General features: G+C 43.0%; 1 long non-coding RNA gene across 1 annotated transcript; it reads left to right on the top strand.

Annotated features, from left to right (window-relative positions):
• Positions 1-17,020: 17,020 nt before the first annotated feature.
• Positions 17,021-20,653, top strand: LOC140637590 (uncharacterized). Its single transcript, XR_012034675.1, has 3 exons — positions 17,021-17,841; positions 17,964-19,765; positions 19,860-20,653. It is a non-coding gene; the product is annotated as an uncharacterized lncRNA (long non-coding RNA).
• Positions 20,654-24,208: the final 3,555 nt, after the last annotated feature.

Below are 24,208 nucleotides of genomic sequence, written 5' to 3' on the forward strand. Positions count from 1 at the left end.
CTGGGCCAAAGACAGGCGCTAAACCACTGCGCCACCCAGGGATCCCTCCTGAAATCTTTCTTGATAAGATCTCATCTCTTGCCATTTGGTCCAATTCCAGATACACAGTATGATGGGAAAATGCATTCACACTCCAGAGACATAGATATTGACTTAAAGGCTTAATATCAGGTAAGTGTTGCCACGACCCGATGCCAACACAGAAGCCCCTCCATGCCCTGCCAAGCACTGCCTGTACCTGCCCCTTTTGAGCGTGCACCGCAGCACCACATCTTGTCAAAATCATGGGACAGCCTTACCTGTGCTCACCCTATTCCCACGGCCAGGCAAGGACCTACATTCTCCCTAGCCAAACCCATTCTTGAGATAAATTCCCTGCATCTTCGGATGCTGCCTTATCCACCATCATCTCAAAATGTAGACATCAATTGGAATTGAATCTTCAGCAAGTTCTTTGAAGATCAGAAATTCTCTAAGCCCACTCCAAACCCTGGTCAGAGGATTTTTGCATCCAAAGGGCTGTAAATACTTCTTATTTATTGTGTCCACATAATAAATGTGTTAGTGTGGTGGGAGTATTGTAAGCAAAGGGTAGGGAGGTAGCAGGCGAGGTCAACACAGGTAGATAGGGGCCAGATCAAGACAACACTTATTGAGAAGGATTTGGGACCCCTGGAAAGTCTTCTTTCAACAGGTCACACTACTTGTTATTGACAAAGCTGGATTCAAATCCAGGCCTATCTGACCCCTGATGTTGCCCTGATCCCATTCATTACCATTATAAGTCAACTTTCTATAGAAATTTCCATTTTATATTTATATTTAACTTTTTTCTGGTCTAACTTCCCATATATTTTTTTAAAGATTTTATTCATTTATTCATGAGAGACACAGAGAGAGGCAGAGATACAGGCAGAGGGAGAAGCAGGCTCCCATTTGATCCCAGGTCCCCAGGATCACAACCTAAGTGTAAGGCAGACGCTCAACCACTGAGCCACCTAGGTGCTCCTAACTTCCCATTTCTTAAATCCCTTTACTGGCAAATTTCTTAAAATACCCAATTTCTTAAAATACCCATCTATACCCATTGCTTCCCAATTCCCAGTGCCCCTCCCCCTTCTTTCTGTTTTGTAAAATCTGTTGTGCACTCTGAGCTCTTTCAGTAAAACCCTTCCTCACAGAGTTCCAGTGTGGCTACTGAGCCTCAGCTCTAATGGATTTTGTCAGTCCTTATTTCTCTCAATGTCTCCACAGCATTTAATACGTTTTCCTTCCAGAAAATCTCTTCTCCTTTAGCTTCTATGACAACAAAACAACTTCCTATACTCCTTTTACTGCTCACTCTTCCTTTCCTGTCCTCTACATACGTGATTGGGCTGCTGTCCTCAACCCTATTCTCTAGGTAGTCATTTTCTTCAGGTCGGCTTCACTCTAGAAGCATGCAATTCCTAAGCGCTAAACTCTGTCCTGAATTCATCAACTGTAATTGGCTCCTGGACTGAATTCTTCCTTTGTCCCTGATTCATTTCTCCTATTACGTTTATTTCTCTTTCTCCTTTTTTACTTCTTTCTTCTTTCTCTCTTTCTTTCTTTCTTTCTTTCTTTCTTTCTTTCTTTCTTTCTTTCAGTAATAGTTTATTCACTAATTCAGAAATACTTCTCCATTTGTACTTTGGCAGTCATAACATTCCTTTAAAAATGTCTCTGCCTCTCCTTTATCTATTTTCTTTTTTTAAATTTAAATTCAGTTAATTAACTTACAGTATATTATTAGTTTCAGAGGGAGAGGTCAGTGATTCCTCAGTCGTATATAACACCCAGTGCTCATTACATCACGTGCCCTCCTTAATGCCCTCCCCCAGTTACCCCATCTGCCTCACAGCGACCCTCAGGCTGTTTCCTATGATTAAGAGTCTCTTAAGGGTTGTCTCCCTCTCTGATTTTATCTTGTTTTATTTTTCCCTCTCTTCCCCTATGATCCTGTTTTGTTTCTTACATTTCACATATGAGTGAGATGATATAATTTTCTTTCTCTGATTGACTTATTTATCTTAACATAATACCCTCTAGTTCCATCCATGTTGCAAATGGCAAGATTTCATATTTTTAATGGCCTATTGTGTGTGAATATATATTCTTTATCCATTCATCTGTCAAAGAATATCTAGCTGTTTCCATAGTTTGGTTATTGTAGACATTGCTGCTATAAACTTTCTTTTAAAGGTGACTTAATTCTTCTGCTACCTGAGGCTAGAAAACCTAGTCATCCTAGACCCTTCGCTCACCTCTCACAGCTTACACCTTTCAACAAATCATGTAGATTCTGTCAATGACAATATTTCTCCTACACACCACCTCTTCTATTCCACTGCCATATCCTCAACCTCACCCTCATTATCTCATACCTTGATTACTGAACATACACTTCTGCTTCTCTATAAATTGACATGAGAGCAGTCTTTCAGAAATTTAAGCCATGAACACATATGCCACTGACCTACTATTTAAAAAAATTCCAATAATTAGTCCTCGTGCTCTCATAATAAAATCTGTACTCTTAACTATCACTTGTGTATCAATCAGGACAGGCTAGGATTTGCTAAACCAGCTCTAATGTCTCCATACCTGAATGATGCATTTCTTTTACTTTTCCTCTTTTATTTTCATTAAGGTAGAATAGAATTAACATATAACATATTAGTTTCAAGTATACAGCATAATGATTTGATATTTGTATACACTGTGAAATGATCACCACGAAGTCTAGTTACCAATCGTCACCATACAAAGTTACAAAAATTTTTTTTTCTTATGATGAGAACTTTTAGGACTAACTCTCTTGGCAACTTCTAAGTATGCTCTAAAATATTATTAACTATAGTCGTCATGCCATGCATTACATCTCCATGTCTCATTTATTTCCTAATTGGAAGTTTGTGCCTCTTGATCCCCTTCACCTTTTTTTCATCCAGGCACAAATCCCCTCCCCACTAGCAACCATCATTCTGTTCCTTGTATCTATGAATTTTGTTTTGCTGTGTTTTGTTTCAATTATTTTTTTTTTGGATTCTACATGTAAGTGAAATTATACACTATTTGTCTTACACAGTCTGACTTACTTCATTTAGCATAATTCTAAAGTTTCACCCATTTTGTCATAAATGGCAAGATTTCATTTTTTTAATGGCTGAGTAGTATTTTATCTATATGGCTGTATATAATGGATATATATATATATCTTCATTCATCCATCAATAGGACATGTAGGTTGTTTCCATATCTTAGCTATTGTAAATAATGCTGCAATCACATAGAAGTGCATATATCTTTTTGAATTAGTGTTTTCGTTTCCTGAATACCTAGTAGTAGGATTCCTTAATCAATCATATGGCAGTTCTACTTTTAATTTTTTGAGGAAACTCCATACTGTTTTCCACAGTGACTGCACCAATTAATATTCTCAAAACATTACCAAAAACAGTGCTAAGGACTCCCTTTTCTCTATGTCTTCACCAACATTTGTTATTTCTCATCTTTTTTATAATAACCATTCTAACAGGTGTGAGGTGATATCTCATTATAGTTTTGATTTACATTTTCCTGGTGATTAGTGAATTGAACATCTTTCATATACCTGTTGGCCATCTATATGTCTTCTTTGTGAAAATGTCAATTCAGAGCCTCTGCCCATATTTAATCAGATTATTTGTTTTACTATTGAGTTGTGAGTTGTATGAATTCTTTATATGTTTTAGATATTAACACCTTATCATATATATAATTTGCAAATATATTTTCCCATTCAATAGATTGCTTTTTAATTTTGTTGATGATTCCCTTTGCTGTGCAGAAGCTTTTTATTTTGATGTAGTCCCTTTTGTTAATTTTAGCTTTTGTTGTCTTTGCTTTTGCTGTCAAATCCACAAAATCACCGCCAAGATCAATGTCAAAGAGGTTACTACCTGTGTTTTCTTCTAGAAGTTTTATGGATTCAGGTATTACATTCAAGTCATTAATCCATTTTGAGTTAATTTTTTGTAAGATAGTGGTCTATTTCATTCTTTTGTATGTGACTGTCCAGTTTTCCTTACATCCCTGGAATAAATCTCCCACTCATGATGATGTAAGATCCTTGTAATGTAATGTTGAACTTGGCTTGTTCAAATTTTGTTGAGAATTTTTGCATCTTTATTAATCAGGGATACTGGCCTGCAATTCTGTGAGTGTGTGTCCTCGTCTTGTTTTGGTAGCAGGATAATGTTAGCCTCATAAAATAAGTTAGAGGTTTATTCCCCTTCCCTTCATATTAAACCTTCTTTGAATGTTTGGCAGAATTCACCAACGAAGTTGTCTGGTCCTGGACTTTTGCTTGTTGGGAGATTTTTTATTACTGTTTCAATCTCCTTATTAGTAATTGGTCTATTCAGATTTATTATCTCTTCCTAATTCATTCTTGGAAGATTGCATGTTTCTAGGAATTTATCCATTTCTTCTAGGTGGCCGACTTTTTAGCATATAATTGTTCTTAATAGTCTCTTATGATCCTTTGTATTCCTGTGGTATCCATTGTAACTTCTCTTTCATTTCTGATTTAATTTATCTGAGCCTTCTTTTTTCTTGGTGAGTCTAGCTAAAAAGGCTTGTCAATTTTATCTTTCCAAAGAACCAGGTCTTAATTTCAGTTATCTTTTCTGTTATCTTTTTAGTCTCTATTTATTTCCTCTCTGACCTTTGTCCTTTCCTTCTCCTAATTTTGTGTTGTTTGTTCTACTGTCCCTAGTTCCTTTAGGTGTAAAGTTAGATTATTCAAGATTTTTCTTGTTTCTTGATGTAGACCTTTATCACTATGAACTTCCCTCTAAAAACTACTTTTGCCACAGCCTATAGATTTTGGTATGTTGTAATTCCATTTCCATTTGTCTCAAGCCATTTTATTCCAACTTCAATTTCTTCATTGGACCATTCGTGGTTCAAGAGTATGTTGTTTAATCTCCACATATTTGTAATTTTTCCAGTTTTCTTCTCGTGATTTCTAGTTTCCAAGTATCGCGGTCAGAAAAGATGCTGAATGTGATGTCAGTCCTCTTAAATTCATTGAGACTTATTCTGCGGCTTAATATATGATCTATCTTATAGAATGTTCTATGTCCCCTTGAATATGTGTTCTTCCATTTTTGGATGGAATGTTCCATACATCTTTATTGACACCATATGACCTAGTGTGCCATTCAAGGCCAATATTTCCCTATTTATTTTTTGTCTGGATACTCTACCCATTGATATAAGTGGGGTATTAAAGTCCCCTACTATTATTGTATTTCTGTCATTTTCTCCCTTTAGGTTAGTTAATAATTGTTTTATATACTTAGGCGCTCCTATGTTAGGTGCACATATATTTACAAATGTTATATGTCTTGTTGGATTGACCTCTTTATATTATGTAATGCTTTTCTTTGTCTTTTATCACAGTCTTTGTTTTAAAGCCTACTTTATCTGGTACTTTGTCCAGCTTTCTTTCGGTTTCTATTTGAATAGAACATACTTTTCCATCCCTTCACTTTCAATCCATTGTGTCCTTATATCCAAAGTGAGTCTCTTGAAGGCAGTATATGGATGGGTCTCAGTTTTTTTAATACACTCATCCATTTTATGTCTTCTGATGGGAGAATATAGTCTATCTACATTTAAATTAATTATTGATAGGTATATGCTCAGTGTCATTTTGTGAATTGATTTCTGGTTGTTTTGTAGTTCCTCTCTGTTCCCTTCTTCTTCTCTTGCTCCCTTCCCTTGTGTTTAGATTCCTATATTCCCTGAGAGCTACTCCATAACCTCTAGATGTATGACAAACCTGAAGCTCCAGGACAGGTTAATAGGCCTTTTTCACAAAAAGACTGAGCAGGTATTTCAGCCGGCTGTCTGTGCAGTGCTCTGGGGGGTGATGGTCTGCCAAGAACTGACTCTCCGATTGTTGTAGACTCAGGAATGCAAGTCCTCCCTGACCACTAAAATCAGGCAATCAAGGAGAGTCCCCCTGTACTCTGTACATGCCCACCCGCTTTAGCAGGGCAGTGGATGAGCACAGGAATCATGCACCCCTGCTGGTGTTAGCAGGGCAGTGGGACAACACATTTATTTCTCATTCACACAAAGTCTGATGGGTTCAAAGGAACCTGATATTACTCTTCAAGGACTCAGTCCTCCACATCATGGCTCAGTGTTACACTTCCATATCAACACATGTTTTATAATCTCATGACAACACAACCAGATAGAGAGTTGAATACCAATAATTAAATGTCTCTTCCCAAACACATTCCATTAGAAACAGGAAATCAGATAGCCATGCCTAATTTCAAGGGGTATAGAAGTATAGTCCTCTCATGTGCCCAGAAAAAGAAGGCAACAATACTTCAGTGAACAGTAGAAAGATTTGCCACAGCTTGCATGTGTTTGAATGGTCTGTTCCCTGCTTCTCTAGCTAAGTTCATCTTTGGCTATTCTCATCCCCCTTTCACAATCTAAGTCCCAGCCTTCCTGAGATAATTCCAGTTTTCCCAAATACAGTATCACTTTCTTCCATATATTCTTGTTTAAATTCCCAGGATTCAGAGTTAAGGTCATCTATCCAAAAAAACTTCCCTGACCCCCAAGGATATATTAGTTGTCCTGGTTATGTGTCTGCAATAGCCCCATTTGTTGTATTAACATAGATTTTTCATTTTGTCCTGAAATTAGTTTTTTTTTTTTCACTGTGATTTTACCCCAGAAAACTTAAATCTCTGAAAGTAAGTAGCGTATCTTCTTCATAGTGAGTTAGGGACAAACAGGGCTAGGCAGGGCTAGGTAGGGCTAGGTAGGGGGCCACGGAAGCAGGCTCACAAAAATCCCAAAAATTGGTGTAAGGAAACCAGAGACAAAGGAAAAGCCAGACCACCCTGCCCTAGGTGTGGGTGGGGAGGGTGTCTTTTTATGATAGTCATCTGTGATCAACAAAGAATAACCAGAACCCAAAGAAGAAGTAAGCCATTAAAGATGTTACCACTAGTCTTTACTAAGTGGTGATGTCAGCAGATAATGCTAAAAGTATTTAGGTTCTCTGATTAGGCTCTCAATAAAAGACCAACCTTACCAGCCCTCTGTGGCAACCCTGCTGGGACCTCTCTCACTCCTGAGAGCTTTCTCTGGATCTTTACTTAATAAACTTCTATCCCGGGGATTCCTGGGTGGCTCAGTGGTTTAATGCCTGCCTTCAGCCCAGGGCGTAATCCCACTCCGGGATCGAGTCCCGCATCGGGCTCCCTGCATGGAGCCTGCTTCTCCCTCTGCCTGTGTCTCTGCCTCTCTCTCTCTCTCTCTCTCTGTGTGTCTCTCATGAATAAATAAATAAAACCTTTAAAAATAAATAAATAAATAAACTTCCATCCCTTTACTCACTCTCCTATGTCCGTGAGATTCATTCTTCAACTTCTTGAGACAAGAACCAAACTCTCCCATATCAATAGGGACACCCACCTAATCGGTGCTCAGGAAAAATTGGTTCAATAAACAGCATCGTCTACCACATAAAGTCCAAGTTGTTTGGCTTAACCATAATCTGGTCCCTACAGTTTTGCAGCATTAGCTCCATTATGTGCCTTCATAAGCCATATTTTATCACACTAATTACTTACTTTTCCTATTACATGCCCCACATTTTCTCATCCTTGTGTCTTTGCTCATACTATTTCTTTATCCTGAAAGCTTTCCTGGCCACATTTTTGTATTTTCAGGTCCCACAGATATTTCAAAGGCGAGTTCTAAAGACAATTCTCTTTCCAGTCTGAAATAATGTCTCCCTCTTCTGAATGCCCATCCAATTTTACCCATGGCCTATAATAGTACTTTATCAAACAAAGTGCTCAATAAAGGCTTGTGAGATGAATGTTGAATCTTTTACACATCCCCTCCCCTCTGCGGAAACAAGAAGTGGACATCAAAAATCTATGAAATATTCAACACCCTATCCAGTCCCTATTAACAAGCTGCTGGAACAATGACCCTGGAGTGCAGAAACATCTGTGCAACTTTAAATGACTTATCAACAATCAACATTTTGCCAAGGAAAACCAATAGGTATGTCTTATTTGTGGTTTTTCCTTATTCTTTCTTCCTGTTAGATTTATTAATGCCCATATCATCAGAGCTATAATAAGCCCTAAAATTAATGCCCAATGTCTTTTGTAGCTTAAGACTTAATTTATTGCCCAAGCCTTAGACTCTGGCAAAATTAGGTTTTGATACACGTACATTTCTGCTTACTCGGGACTTAGTAGGAAAGGACTCCACATTTTGAATGGCCTCATAAATATATATTGAATTTAATTTTCTAACATGCAAAACCCATTTTCCTGTTGTTTGAAGGGTTTTTTCAGGCCGGGGGTAGATCAAGTTTCTATTAAGTATTTTTGTTGTGTGCCATTAATTAGTTCATAAATCACCATGTCTCAGAATTGCACAGATTACCCAAAAGCCAATACACTTAGCATCACAACATACAACAGCATTCTTCAATCTCACCTACATCTTGCAAAGGTTTTGTTCCAAGCAATTAAGATTGCCGGGGTCACTTGGACATTAATAAGAAATTAGTCATACTTCACCAGTTTTTACTGCATTTCTTTAAAAAAAAGTTACTGTATTTAATTTCACAATTACATAGTTTAAAAAAATATCAATGGAGAAAAAAGAAAATACTGGTGAACTAGAGGATTAAAAAGTTAACCTAAAGTCTCCCAAGATGCCCCCCTAGCCATAAACAACCACAGTTAATATGCATGTTTTTATTTCATTCCATCCCTAAACCTTTACTGATTTCTTAAAAACTTCTCATTTCTGGTCAAAATGCCTTGTGTGCTTTATTGCCCACGTTCACTATTGGTCATGATGCATTTCTTTTCTTTTTGATGAGACTATGAAATTGTGAATTCTCTCAGTGGGACAACAGAGGGAAATAGTAGCAAGAAAGATAAGAGCTCTCTTACATGGGATACTCTCCCATTGCCTATGATTTCAGCTAAGTGATACATGGGTGTGGCTCCCTTACATCCCTCTTGGCGCAGCCACTCTGCCCTCGCCTGGGCACAGACAAGGAATATGCATGGATGCCATGCATCTCTACCTTTCCCAACTTCATGTTCTTCTAACTTTAGGAGGAGTAAATCAAATGAGGAAGCAAAGCCACTTACTGAAGGAAAAATACAAAAGATTTAGATGTGACTTTGGCTGAAAGTAGAAGGGCCTGGAGACAGATTCATTTCTTTTTCTTCACCTCTAGCTCCCACACTCCGAAGATTTAAATAGACCAAAATGATCATCACTGATAATGCTTCAGGACATGATCCAGGTACTGAGTCTGGTCAACTACTCCAACTCCCACCTCACCCTGGAGTAGGATTGCACACACAGAATCTTTACATGGGACTGAAAAGCTCAATAATTCATCCCCTTGGGGCACCTGGGTGGCTCAGAAGGTTGGGTATCTGCCTTAGGCTCAGGTCATGGTCTCAGGAGTCCTGGGATCCATCCTCTATCCCATCAGGCTCCCTGCCCAGTGAGGAGCCTGCTTCTTCCTCTCTGTCTGCCTGCAGCAACTCCTGCTTGTGCGCTTGCACACTCTCTCTCTCTCTGTCAAATAAATAAATAAAATATTTTTAAAAAATAATAATTCACCACTGATTTAATTGAAACATGGAAGATTAGGCCCATTTTCATTCCAGGACATCTCAAAAATACAGTCTCAAACTTCTGGATATCTGGACCTGCATCAGCCTCACTTTCTAATTATAGGGTAGATTTTAAAACTTACAATATTTATTCTTTTCTCAGAGATGGTAAGACTGATTTTTTTTTCTTCAATAATCCACTAAAATAGGTTCAAGTATTCTCATTAAGAATTAAAAGTAAAAGAAGGCAGGGGATCCCTGGGTGGCTCAGTGGTTTAATGCCGCCTTCAGCCCAGGGCATGATCCTGGAGACCCGGGATCGAGTCCCACGTCGGGCTCCCTGCATGGAGCCTGCTTCTCCCTCTGCCTGTGTTTCTGCCTCTCCCTGTGTGTCTCATGAATAAATAAATAAAATCTTTTTTAAAAAATTAAATAAATAAAAGTAAAAGAAGGCAGAAAACACTAATATTTGAAAGGAAGATTTACCAAGGTATGAGCCAACAGAAACTTCATGAGACACACAAGGAGGGGAAGTAGAAGAGATAAAACTGCATCACTGCACAGAGGAAGGGAGAATGGAAAAGAACCGTGGTGGAACAGAGCAAGAGATGGAGGTATTCAGACATAACAGATACAGGCATCTACAGGCTGAACAAAACAAGGTGGCGCACCCCAGGAAGGGCAAACACGTGGATGATTAAAAGAGGAGAAAGAAGGTGAAGAAGAGGTAGAGTGAAGTGGGGAGGCCGAAGAGGAGGAAGTGAACACAAGAAGGAAGTAGATAGGGTGAGGTGAATCTCCCAGGCACCCTGAGTACTTCTGCTCGTGGAGCAAGGCACTCAGATGCTGCCTCTCACATTGTCCCCATGGCTCCTGTGACCTTCACTGAGGGGCTGCTTATTACATATTATTACATAAAAAAAAAAAAGACAAAATAAAAATAAATTTAGAAAAATAATTAAACTTCACTGAGAGAGAAAAACACTGGCCATGTCTTCAGGTCGACATGAAGTCCATTTTTCAATGTGGCCTAGAGCGAAGTGAATGAATGGCACAGACTCTATAATGTCTCCTTTTACATTTTTTCATATATTCAGCATCTTTTTCTTTTATAATTCTTACTCTCCAAGTAAAAAAATAATTTCCTGAGCCACAGAGGCCTTCTTAAGTGACAAAGGCATGTCTGACAAAAATAAACAAAAACTATGACCCACGGAGGATCACAAACATTGATTCATCCATCCATCCGCGCCACCATTCTCCTTTACCTGTTCGTTTATTGTCTGTTCATTATTTCTTTGTCAATTCCTATGTATTCGCTCTATTCCATAAAGCCACTGTTATTAGTCATGAATAGATCAATAAAATGAAGATTTTATCTTCAAGGAGTTTACTCCCTGTGATACAATCACCATTTCCATCCTGGCAAAAACACACAAGAAATTCCTTGTTTTTGTCTTAATCCTGGGTTTCCTAGGTTTGGATCCTAGTCTCCAAGACAAAAAAAACCCCTCTTCAGAGCAATAGCCTAATCATGTTTATCAGTTTAAGGGGGAGAAAAACCTTCTATTTGTGTCATATCCCTCAGTATTCAACGGATTTTCTTTTAAGAGGAGAAATAAACCCTGTCCTGCTCCACTTGCTCCCCAGTGGCTCACGGATCACTTTCCTTTCCTTCCTCTTCCCAGGTTGAGACTGGTCACATCCTCTCACCACGTGAGGGAAGCTGAATGGGGTTTAATCACTCTCACTAACATATGAATAATAGCCTAAGACTAGCTTTGGCGACAGTTGGCAGTTCCATGACCTCTGACCCCTAATCCAGTATTCTTTTCACCTGACACTTACCCACCTGTTGGTAGGACAAATACCGCGAAGACGTTGAAATGCCGAAGAAAATGCCCATTTGGCTTTGAGCAGTTGGAAGCTGCTGCACCACAGGGATTTTTCTGACCCGCTTGGAGATGAGGACCCCGCTCAGCTCACACACACCCTGGTCTCTACAGCATACTGGGTCTTCTAATGCGGTAGCAGCGAGAGCTTTGCTTGGCTGGCCTCTCAGAAATCCTGTCGGGTGGAAAGCAGGCAGCCTCCCCTGAGGACCCCTGCCACTCCCTCCTTATGCCATCAGAATAAAGGCCAAAGTTCTCATAATGGGCCCGAGGCAAGATGCCATCAAGCTCCCCATCTGCCATTCAGCACCCTTACTCTGCTTTGCGGCCACCCAGGCCCCCTTGCTGACTCAGAACACGCCAGGCCTGCTCCTACCTCAGGCCTTCACTCTGCTGTTGCCTTGGCCCCGAACATCCTCTTCCCAGATACCCTCAAAGGCTTCAAGTCCTTGCTGTCGTAGCACCTTTCCATAAGGTGGTCCTGCCTCCCAAACTTAACCGGTCAACTACCTCCCCCTTGCCACACCCCTACTCTTTTTTTCTGTTTTTTTTTTTTTTTTTTTTTTCAGAGCACTTATCATCTTCTAAAATATGTTTTATTCAATATACTGATTTTTATCATCTGTTCCTGCCACCTTCGCCTATCTTATCCAAAGACCTATCTTGGGCGGCACACGGGAAATGTTTGTCAAGACTTTGTGGAATGAAGGAACGAACGCATCCCTAGACAGAAGTCGGGAGTTGATTAACATGGACGCAGAGTAGATATCATTCCTATACTGAACTTCATGGGAGGAATTAAATCTTTCAGACTGTTATCTTCTAGAACATTCGAGTTGCTTAAATATCTTCTGTTTTATTTTCTTTCCCTCATGGAAATAATCCCCAAAGGGATCCTGGGTTCCCTTACTCCTGCCCGGTCTCCTGGCAGAGCCGCTTCCCCCAGAGCTACCTGAGCTACCTGCATCCAGCAGTGAGGGCCTCACGGAGCTCCTTCCTGCCCTGCCCGACGCAGCCCCCCATCTGAAGGCAGGCCACCTGGCAGCCGCCCCTCTGCACCCCCTCAAGGCTGCGGGCACCTGAGCTTGCCTTGCGGGCCGCGCGTTGTCCGGTGTAGCCCACGTTCACACTTGGGTGCAGGTTCTCCTAACTGGCATCCATTCCTTCCGCTCAGCCTTGTCCCCCCATCCTGCCTCTGTCTTCTTTTTTCCCATAGAAACATTATTTATTTATAACATATCGTAACAGACAGCTGTACAGCCAAGAGGAAAGCGTACCTTTTCCTAACAATACCCACACAAGATCCGAAGGGTGATTTTCCCCCCCCTTTTGCAAGATAAAGGCTAGGAAAGTGACAGAGGCTTAACGGGAGCCTGAGCTGACCATGGGCATGAAGATCTGGGGAGCCTCCATCAGGGCAGGTTGGCTAAACCATCCCCTCAGGAGTCTGCTCAGGGCGCATAGGCCCCCAGAAGCCCTCCCTGAGCCTTCTCCTCAGCTGACCCTGATGGATATTTGGAAGTGGAAAGCCCTGACCTCTCCCATTTGTTCCACTGGGCCATACACCACAGAATGTGTCCTGCAAGGAGAAGGAGCAAGGAGAGCTTTTAATTTTCCTTAATTTGTCGCGGTTTTCATTTTCATTTGAATGGTATGTGTCTGAAGACCTCTGTGCGGTGAAATGTCTTACCCTTGTCATCATTTCCTCTCTACAGCCTGCCTCCTGCCCATGAGCGACACCCCGGAGTCACTTCTGGCCGGAACCCATCCCTTCTTGAACTGCCTGGATGTCACTCCTAGTCTGCCTTGGTCGCATCATAACAAGTGTTACATGTGATCATTTTTAGGGTATGGAGCAAGTGCTTTCAGGACGGTGCTTGGCTAGGCGTACAATAAATAATTATTGACCAACTGCTTAACCACCTAAGTAGGACATTTGTAATCTTGCCATCATGCTGTACAATGTCTGGGAGGCCACACGCGCCATTCCCCAGAGAGAATCCACTCTTACTCTAGCTCATCACAAACATGCTTAGGCCAGAGCGTGGCACAAATCGTATCTGTGCTGCTCTCCTTGGGTCCAGAGGGTGGCCTGCCGCTCCTTCTCTCTCCTTTCTCCTTTAGGTCTCTCTGCCCCCCTCCCCCTGGGGTCCTGCCTCGACCTAGTTGTGGCTTCCATGGTACAAGTCTGAGGGACTCTGGGTAGATAATCACATTATTGACCATAAAGCGTCTGAAAGACAGACTCTCATCTGCTAACATGTCATCTCTCAAGCTTAATATTAGGCGTTAAAGACCTATCTCTGTCCCAGACATTGTGCTAAGCACCTTACATGTATTGTGTCATTTAAAGTTCATGAAACCTATGAATTAAATACCATCATTTTTCTGATGATGTCATAGACTAGGAAGGGGAGCCATGGAAACCCAGACGGCTAAATAGTAGACAATTCGGAACCCAGACACAAGCTAATCCTAGAGCAGCGTGCAGGAGAATATCGAGCAGTGTAAAGGGATTAAAGGAGCCGAGACATGCAAAGCACATAAACCCCTGCCTGGCACGTGGGGAGACGCCATGCAAAGCCGTGCTTCCCTCCAGGGATGAGCATGAGATGGAACCAAGCGTGAGGAGGGAGAGAGGAGGCAAGTGTTGCCACACACTCATATTTGGAAAGTATATATAAAGAGCAAAGGTTAAAAAAAAAAAAAAGTAGCATTGGGAAGCTTTCTTTCCCTTATCAAATATCTATAGAATGACTGGTTACTAAGGGCCAGGCCCTGTGCTAGGTGGAAAGACTCAACCTCATTGTTGCCTCAAAACAAAACAAAACCAAAAAACCAGAGGAAGAGACTTATAAATGGATAAAAGTGTTATAGGCCTTCTTAGAGCAAAACTAAGAGAGAAAAGGGAGCAGCTGTTTCCTGCGGGGTGGGGTTCGGGGTGGGGAGGATTTCTAGGAGCGTTATTGGCCAGAACGAGGACCTCCAATTTGTGATACAACTGCCATAACAACCAGGGGCCTTGGAATCAACATTTTCCTGAATTCCATCTGCTAAGCCTGGCAGCTTCCAGAAGCTGCTCACAGACGTCTGAAGGATATTTCTGGTCACATGCCCCCTCATCAGTACAGTAGGAAGCAGACATTGTTCACTACCGTATGCTTAATGAAGTGTAGAGATTAAATCCAAACACACAGTCACATAAACTTGCTTTAGCTGCAATGACTAAATCACCTCTTTCCTTTGTTCCAGAAAGGTCATGTTTGCCCTAGATATAAAGAAGGTGTTAGGCAGGGAACCTGGGTTTACACTCCAGTTTTGTTTGTTTTTATAGCCCTCAGATCCTAATAATTTTCTGCTACACCTGTATTACCACATTTCCCCGCTGTCATTACTCTAAGCTAAATTGCCTTTCTTCCCTGTCCAAATTTTATACTTAGAGTTAGAATAAACCCAGGAAAATGTAGAGTGGAAAGGATCCCGGGCCTGGAGTTTGCTAATTTGGTATCTAACTCCTACTCTTTCATTTACCAGCATCGCTGTAACTCGGATTGCTCACCTGTAAAATGGGTTCCATAACAGATACAGAGTGAGTTGCTACTCTGGAGCTTGGGGGGAAATAAGATGGACTTTTGAGAACTCAACCCATGGAATTCCACAGAATGAGTGCGACATGCCTCTGTGCGGTAGCAGCTAAAAGGTTCTCTGTGACTTGTAGCTTTGGAAACATCTCCAATTCCAATCATGTTGGTCTGACAGCAAACTCAGGGTGGGTAAACTTAAACATAATTAAGATTTAGTAGGGAAAAAGATCAATAATATTGAATCCTCCTTCAAGAAAGATTTTGTGAATTAAGAGAGAAGAATCTAAGATAGGCAGTGGGGTCAGTCGATCCAAATCCAGCTTACTGCCTGTTTTTGTGAATAAAGTTTTATTGGAACATTTGTTCACCTATTGTCTATGGCTGCGTGTTTGTGTGTGTGTGTGCCAAAATTACAAAATTGAGTAGTTACGACACAAGTCATATGGCCCTCACTACTTAAAATATGTATTATCCTATGCTTTACAGAAAAAGCTTGCTAATCCTTAATGTAGAAGATGAGCCTATGATTTCTCAGTCTTCGATGTCTTCTGACACATCTCCAAAATAAAATATATTCCCATTAGTCCCCACCTTGGGGCTGAGGGGCCCGGGTTCTTACCAGAGTCTCCGTGTGGGGGCTGTAATTAGTGTGACTATAGTGATGGAAACTCCAGGGTCTCCTTCCATCTCCTCGGACGAGATGCCTGAAGAGTCCAACCCGAGAAGTTAATGCTCCTGATAGACCCAATCCCACCTTGCGGATGAATGCATCAAGCTACCAGAACTGAACACCCCTTAATACTCCAATATAGAATTCCCCTGTTCTACTCCACACCCTTCTAATAATTTGACTTCCGGTGCAGAATGTGCCCCAGAGAGCTGGTCAAGTTGACATTTGTCTGCTTGCCAGTTGCACTGCTATTACAGGTAACTAAAGTGGAGTTCTGACTTTTCTGGGTCTATCTCTGTGCACTTATGTGCCTCGGTCCCTGAGAGGCAGATATACCCTCAATGTACCAGCACATTCAGGGCGCTGAGCCTTCAAGGTCGTCGTGATAATGACATGAGTAAAGAACATGGACCCAACTGGGTAAAGCAAAGACCCACTCTGCTCCTTTGATTTCTAAGCATTGAATAAAAGTGGGGGGATGGGGACAGGGGTGGGACTGTTCTCTGGGGAAGAGGCTTTGCCATTGGCAGAAATACTGTCTGTCTGATTTGTTAACATTTTTTAATTTACTTATCAGCCAGTTTTAGTTCAAATTCTTGCTTAAGCGTCTCTTTACTCTACCATCCCCCTCAGCCCTCCTTGCCCCTGAGTGAAGCCCTAGCCCTGTCTGACGTGGACCTACAACCAACCACTGCCTGCCTCCAGGCTAGCCATACCAGAGGAAGCAGAGGAAAGTAGAGCGATCTACCCCAAGCACAATGTCAGCACATAGGTCTCATTAAAATGTTTTTATGTAGGGACACCTGGGTGGCTCAGTGGTTGAGCGACTGCTTTTGGCTCAGGTCGTGATCCTGGGAAGGAATCCTACATCGGGCTCCCCAAAGGGAGCCTGCTTCTCCCTCTGCCGGTGTCTCTGCCTCTCATTCTGTGTCTCTCATGAATAAATAAACACATTCAAAAAAATTAAAAATAAAATGTTTTCATGGAGTTTTCAAACTCCTCCATGCCCTGGCCCCACCCCACCAGCCGCATTACCAGCCACACCAGCCATAATCCAGCTACACTTCGCCATAGACAGATCCTGCCACACAGCATTCCCTTTATGACCCGTTGGAGGCTACTGGTTGCTCCCCACAGCCTAGTCTTCCCCTATTCACCTTATTAAAACTATATTACCCTGCTGCTCCTCCCACCTACACCACCATTCTTCTGAAGCTAGATTTGGCCGTGTGTCTGTTCTCAAAGCCAGTGGAATGTAGAAGGAAGAGAAGTGTGCAACTGCTGCCTCACTTGACTAAAATGAACTTGCTTACCCTGGACCTCTTCTCTCTTTCCTCCCTATGACTGGAACTGTTCCTGGCAGCAAGCCAGCTGATGCTCTGTCAATCCTGGGGGGCCCAAGTTGGAGGGACGTTAGTCCCTGAATGACCTGGCAGGGCAAAGCTGCCCTGTCCCACTGACTTCTCACCTTCAGACTGTTGGGTGAGAGACTTCAGTGACAGACTCCTTCCAAGACGCTATGTTGTAGAGCACTTTCATACAGCACTTAGCCTTGGCACTAACACGCTTGCCTTCATGTGTTCTAAGCCTTCAGGCTGCCCCATCTTGCTTACATGGTGAGCTCCAGCTCATCATTTTTGTGAACAGCCACGACATTCTCAGGAACAAGCAGAATTAATCCTTTCTACCCCGTGCACTCCACGGGCGTCTACTTGGTCGCATCACTAACATCAGACCACTGTAATTTGATTTTTGGCTTGTCTGTTCCATGACCATACTTTTTTATTAGATAGGTGAGCACCATTTTTTAAAAAGATTTATTTATTTATCTTAGAGAGAGAGAGAGAGAGAGCATGAACGGGAGGGGCAGAGGCAGAGAGAATCTCAAGCCGACTCCATGCTGAGAGTGGAGCCTGACTCAGGGAGACCATGACCTGAGCAGAAACCAAGAACCGGACACTTAACTGACTGAGCCACCCAGGTGCCCTCAGGTGAGCACCATTTAAAATGTATCTTGGAATTCTCAGGCCACAGTTTAGCACATCATAGAAAGCAAATATGATTTCAAAGGTAAATGAATAATGGCTCATCTCCTTATCTTCTTGCTTAACAGTAAGTAGCATTTGAAGGGTTAAGAAGCAGAAACCTGAGAGAAAGGAAATAAATGAGGAGGATAGAAGCAAGGGTGAAGCATAGACCATGCCCTCAAGGTCTTCTGCATCCTCACCAGCACCTGGCCGTCTGCAGGAACTCAATAACTGCATATTGATTGGACCCAACCTTTACTTGTCATGATTGCTTTCTTCGGATCCCAAGGTAGCTGCTACAGGTAGTCATTCAGGAGACTAAAAGGCACATGTCTAAGCATGTGTTTATTTTAAATTTAATATATTCCAGTTTATAAAGTGTCTCATGATTATATGAAAGTTATTAAAACCCATTTCTTCATTTTCTCAGATTTTTCAAACAGAAACTTTCAAAGGAGATCACTTCTCTAGCTAATCCTATTTCTTTCCTGTAGTCACCTCTGCCCATGGTACTCTTTAAATACAGCACATGTTGCTCATGGTAACACACACGAGAGAAAGATCTGGGAAACTCAGTGGCCTTTAATTATTCAGGATTTAATCGTGCAAGCATGTACAATCAATATTTGTTCATCTTAATCTGATTACCAGCTCGTGGTGTTCAGCACCTCCATCAACAGGATAACGATATGACACATTTCATAGACTTTCCCTATACTCTTCCAACAAGCTTATTGGAAGGATATTAATCAGCTAATGAACTCATCAATGGCATTTTCAGGAGCCACGGCACCTTCCCGCACCTACATCCCACGACCATATTTGCCTGACATCTTGTGGCCACGAGGAACATGACAGTCTGTAAAGCCAACATCTGTACACCGCGAGAACCACATCTTTGAATGCTAATGTCAGCATCACAGTTAGGGCAAATACAAAACTGCTTAGGAGATGTGTGACATGTAATTAGTTCATCTAATTAAAACGGAAACTAGCCTTTTCTTTTTATATTAAAAGGCAAGCTGGAACATGTGATTCAATTCTTCTAAGGAAAGGAACAGGGCCTCTATCCGTGCTGAACAACATCTGGCTTAGTGTCAACTACTGTGGCCACAGAACACTTCTCCTGTGAAGGATCCACCAAACCAGAATGTGGCTCACTGGCCTGAGCATAGAAAGAGGACCTGTGGTCAGCTCCTCTGGGAAAGAGGATTTCAAGCTGAGATTGCTGCAGCAAAGGGGGAAAAATCCTCTGGCTGCTAAAGAGAGGACTGATAAAAGGTTTCATTTTCAACACATATGGTATAGTGTTGTGGCTCACAAACTTTGTTTTTCAGCACCAGGAACATTTTGTTCAAAACCAAATTTAGTGTGGAATTCTATAAATATAAAACAGAAAACATTTTAAAAAGATGCTTTGATTGAAGCAGGTGATCTGAGCTCCCCTGGCTTTAGCTGCCCTTGTTCCCCTGAGATCCTGCCCCAAACCCAGAGCTTGGAGGAAACAGCTTGAAAACCATTAGAAAGATGGAAATTATTAGATTTGAAATCAGAACTCCTAGTTTTGTATTCCAACTCTCCCTCTTGCTAGCTGAGCATCATCTAATAAGTCATTAACCTTTCAAAACCTCAGGTTCTTCATCTATAAAATAGGGGAAATAATATTTATTCCACGGGGTTATTGGCAACATTAAAAGAGGCAGTAAAATGAAAGTGCTGTGTAATTGCTAGACAAATGATTGTGTTGTCATCATCAGACAGCTGTAATGGGTAGTCACGCAACCAAGAGGAACAAGCTCCAGACAATGCCTTGCATTGCCTTCTTGACCAGCTCCCAGGAAATCTGGAGGAATCCATTGGAAGCTTCATTTGACAAATATGACTCTGAGTAAGTTAGAAGAGTTAAGACGTAGTGGAAGGCTCTGAACACTAGAATATCGGGTCTTCAAAGTCAGTTCATTTTTGTCACCTTGCTTTCACAGCACTGGTACCCACTCCCACCTTATGAGATAACCACATCAGAAGATGCGCTTCTTAAAAGAAGGTACACAGAGGCACAGAGAGGTTGTAGTTTGTCTCTGAGCACACAGCAAGCTCGTGACGGACCTAGAACTAGATTCCATTTGTCTCGTCTCTCTGTGATCATCTACCTGCCTAGGACAGCCTGCCTTACATAGGACCCCAGTCTACGTCTGTGAAGGGAGGAAGGACAACCAGGGCTGCACTGAAGAAATCCAATGAAAATAACAGTAAGGCAATTCCAGAATCATTTCTGGAAGCTGGGAGGTGCCTGGGATCAGCAGGAAGAAAGGGAGCATTTGCTTCCCTTGGGGATGGAATATGTTCTCTCTGCTAGGAATAGAATCAGGAGATGTTTCTAGGTATTACCAATGGAGGAATAATCTGGACCAACCACAATAATCTTGATTGACCATCCCATGACTGGGTGGGTACCCAGAGCCCGAAGAGAGTGTGCTACTGAGTGAGGAGGTGAAGCCAGAGGCATCGCCGTGACAGCCAGCTGGATGTTATCCATGAGCTAGGATGCAGACAAACACAGAAGCCCTGGCTTATCCCACAGCACATGTTTAACTAGAATAACTTCTGAGGAAAAGACATATCATTTCCAGGGGAGAACTTCAAGAATGAGTTATGTGATGCATGATTCTGACCCAAAAAAGAGGATATAAGAAGGATCATATATCCTACCAAACCCTCTCCTTAGGCTGAAAATTATATGGTTGTATTGTATCATTAAAGATAATTCAAAAGAAAATGGATATTTAATTTAAAGACCCTTTCTGGCTATTATATAAACCACCAAAATCTGAACCACAGGCAATCTTGTCTATTAATGGCCCAGGCATTTGTGCTTTTTCTCTCATGCTCTTTAATATTTGCTGTTTCCTTTATTTGAACCAAAAGGAGAAAAAGCTCAGTTGCAGAAATAGAACATGTCACACTTGAATTCAGTAGAGTTTTTAAAAAAGAGAGTCTTCTGAGGCAAGATGATAAATGGCTAATAAGAAACAGGGGTGCCTGGGGGCCGGCAAGGAGGGGCTAGCCACGCTTGGGAGAATTCAGGATTCAGTGATAGGTAGCTGCTGTTTCTATCTTCAAAGAAAGAGCTATCGATTCACTTTTAAGGAAAACTAGTTGGATCCTGGGGACTGCTGTAGGTGGGGCAGCGGCTTCTCGAGCCCGCCACCCACGGTGACCTTGGCATGGGGCCACAGAAAGAACAATGGAGAAGCAACGCTCTTAAATTAGTCACTGGGGCCGTTTGATTTGCTCCTGGGCCAGATGTTCCATCACTGATCCCTGCCTGGCCCATATGTCCTCCGCGAACTTGAGAGCGAGCCGGGCCAGCGGCCGCCACTTCAGAGACGGTCCCCCCCATGCGGGCCAAGGGAGGCCTTGGCAGGAACCTGCGCCTGGTTGGTTCCTCGCCGGTGCTCCTAGAGCTCGGGGGCGCTGTGCAGACAGCACACCTGGCTGCTCCCAGGGCCAGGCTGGACGTCTCGGTGGCCTTGACCCCACTGAGCCCTGGTGAGCTCCACAGAGCCCCTCAGCCATGTCCCTGGCCCTCTCCCTCTGCTCATTCCCTCTGTATGAAGCCCCCTGGGATTCAGCAAACAGCCACTGCCCCGTTCAAAGTGGGGCCCGACCTGGCCAGCAGGTTTCCCGTCCCCTCCGGCAACATGCATCTGCTGTGCACCGAGCTGAGGGGCCTCTGCCGTCCGAGGGAACGGTGGAGGCGGGATCACCATTTTAAGTGGCAGGTGGGGACGAAAGGCTTGAGGGCCTGTCCAGGGAGGGAACCAGCTAGTTGTGTCCTCTCGTATCTACAAGAACTGCACTGTGGGTGCGCACGGCCTGGGCATCGTCCCCGGCTTCTGGTGAGGCCTACAAGCGACGCACAATTCTTTCATCTGCTCACAATATCTCCTTCTTCTGGAAACTGCCTCCCCCTGCTTTGGGCTACCTTTCTCATGCTGGCCAGAGAATTCCTCTGAAATTTTCAGACCCAAACTGGGCGGAAGGTCTGTCCACGGCAGGCATGGGAGCCCCGGGATGCGAGGCTGGGCTGACAGCAGCTGTGGGCCAGGCGCCCCCCTTGGGGACCTGCTGCAGCTCCGGCCTCCCCTTTGGCTGTTGGATTCTTGCTCCCATTACGTAGCACGCTCCCATATTCTTCCGGTAAATTTTTGCCAATGCCATTTTGAGTTTCTGTCCTTGAATCTAAAAGAGCCCTGACTTCTGCCTTCAGCTCAGGGAGTGACCCCGGGGTCCTGGGACCAAGTCCCACGTCGGACTCCCCACAGGGAGCCTGCTTCTCCCTCTGCCTGTGTCTCTGCCTCTCTCTCTCTCTCTCTGTGTCTCTCATGACTAAATAAATAAAATCTTTAAAAAAAAAAAAAAAAGAGCCCTGACAAATAAATGAATCAAATCAAATGGAAGTAGGCAGCCCCCTGAAATCCCCGCATTTCTGAAAGCCACCTGTCTGATTAACCAATCTGCCCAAACTGCAATGCCTCGAATCCTCTATCGGCTGATCAACCTCATCGCACACCTGAGGCCTTCCCCCATGCTTTGGTCTTGCCATGGCTTCTCCAAGGCTGTTGCTTTAGCATTTTAGCTGCCATGTCAGTCAGACTCTTCTAAGTTGAACGTCAGCTTCCCGTGGATTTCATGTCTTGAGCGCCCAGGACCTTTCCAAGGGTAGAAGTTTTATATGCAAATAGATTGGGTTTCCCTTAAACACATGCCTCTTGCCGCCCTTCTGATTTGAGATCTCATACCCCTGCTTCTGCCTCTATCTTCTTGTCGTGTCCTGCTCCTGCCTTGTGCCCTGTCTTTGCCCATGCCCACAAAATGGCCATGACGAACTGGTCTAAATCCAGTTAAAGAATGTATCAGACCAACTTTAGTAATTTGACTGTTTAACAAATTTGTCTTCAAGTAGATTGTAAATAACTGACTTTCAACGACTTGACCAAGACCCCAAACGCTTTACCCAACAGGAATGGGTTGGATAAATGAAATCCAAGAAGAACTTACAAAGTTTAGTCTTTATCACTGTTCCTCCTTTCCCCCTTGGTAAGCTAGCCCACTTACCCCACCAGTGGGTCTCCCCCACCCACAAGATGAATTCTAAGTCCCCAAAATGAAGCGTCGGTACTGTTATCCCTCTTGGGCTGCACCACACTAAGCTCTGGCTGGTTGTGTTACCCCCATCCTGATAGCCGAATACCTCCTTCACAGCATATCTATCACTTGCATTAACTAATTTTTAGTTACAGTTATTTGTTTATTGTGTTCTTTTTTCATGAAACTGTAAGTTCTAGACTGCAGGAACCACTTCAGTCTGGTGTCATCACTGTGTGCCAGGTGCCCAGCCAATCAGCGACGCCTTTTGGGACCCGTCTAATCTCTGGCCTCCCACAATGACTCTGCAGCAGCTTTACTTGAACCTTCTGAGTATTTGGCAGCCTGAGGACCAGGCCCCGGTCATCTGTGCCTTCTCTGGCCCTGTGGCTGGGAAAGTCTGGTCCCACCTGCTGCACAAGCCCAGCCCAGCTTTCTGCTTTCAATTGACCTCAGGAACTATGTCCTTCTGGTCTCTGTGTCTGGATAAACCTTCGCCACCTCTGTGGTCTGCCCAGGAAAGGAAGATGAAACACCTGATGCTCATCCTTGGTCATGCTAGGAGAAGGGGGCTCAGTGGGATGCTGCAGAAAAAGCAGACATATTGGGACCACACAGAGCAGTGACTACGTGGTTGGCCACACAGGTATTATCCGTTCTTTGCCGTGTGATATGTTGTAAAGAAGAATTAACAATAATACACACTAATATGAGGAACAAGAAGCCACTCAGAATTTGAAAACAAAATTGAGATGAGTTCAAAGGTTGCAGTTCTGGGGATCCCTGGGTGGCGCAGCAGTTTGGCGCCTGCCTTTGGCCCAGGGCGCGATCCTAAAGACCCGGGATCGAATCCCACGTCGGGCTCCCGGTGCATGGAGCCTGCTTCTCCCTCTGCCTGTGTCTCTGCCTCTCTCTCTCTCTCTCTCTCTCTCTGTGACTATCATAAATAAATAAAAATTAAAAAAAAAAAAAAGGTTGCAGTTCTGACAGGCCAGTTGTAAGGACAGCTGAATTGGAAAGCTGTCAGCAGTGTCTCTCTGTCTGCCCCTCTCCTTCTCTGCCTCTCTCGTCCACGTTTTCCCACTTTAGCTGCACTTTCAATGGCATGCACCCATGGGTTTGGCTGTCTGAAAGGACAAACCCTCTTCTGAGTCCAAATGACCTTCTAACTTTTCTTCCCACA

This window comes from Canis lupus, chromosome 8 (genome assembly GCF_048164855.1).
Source record: "Canis lupus baileyi chromosome 8, mCanLup2.hap1, whole genome shotgun sequence".
NCBI lineage: Eukaryota > Metazoa > Chordata > Mammalia > Carnivora > Canidae > Canis > Canis lupus.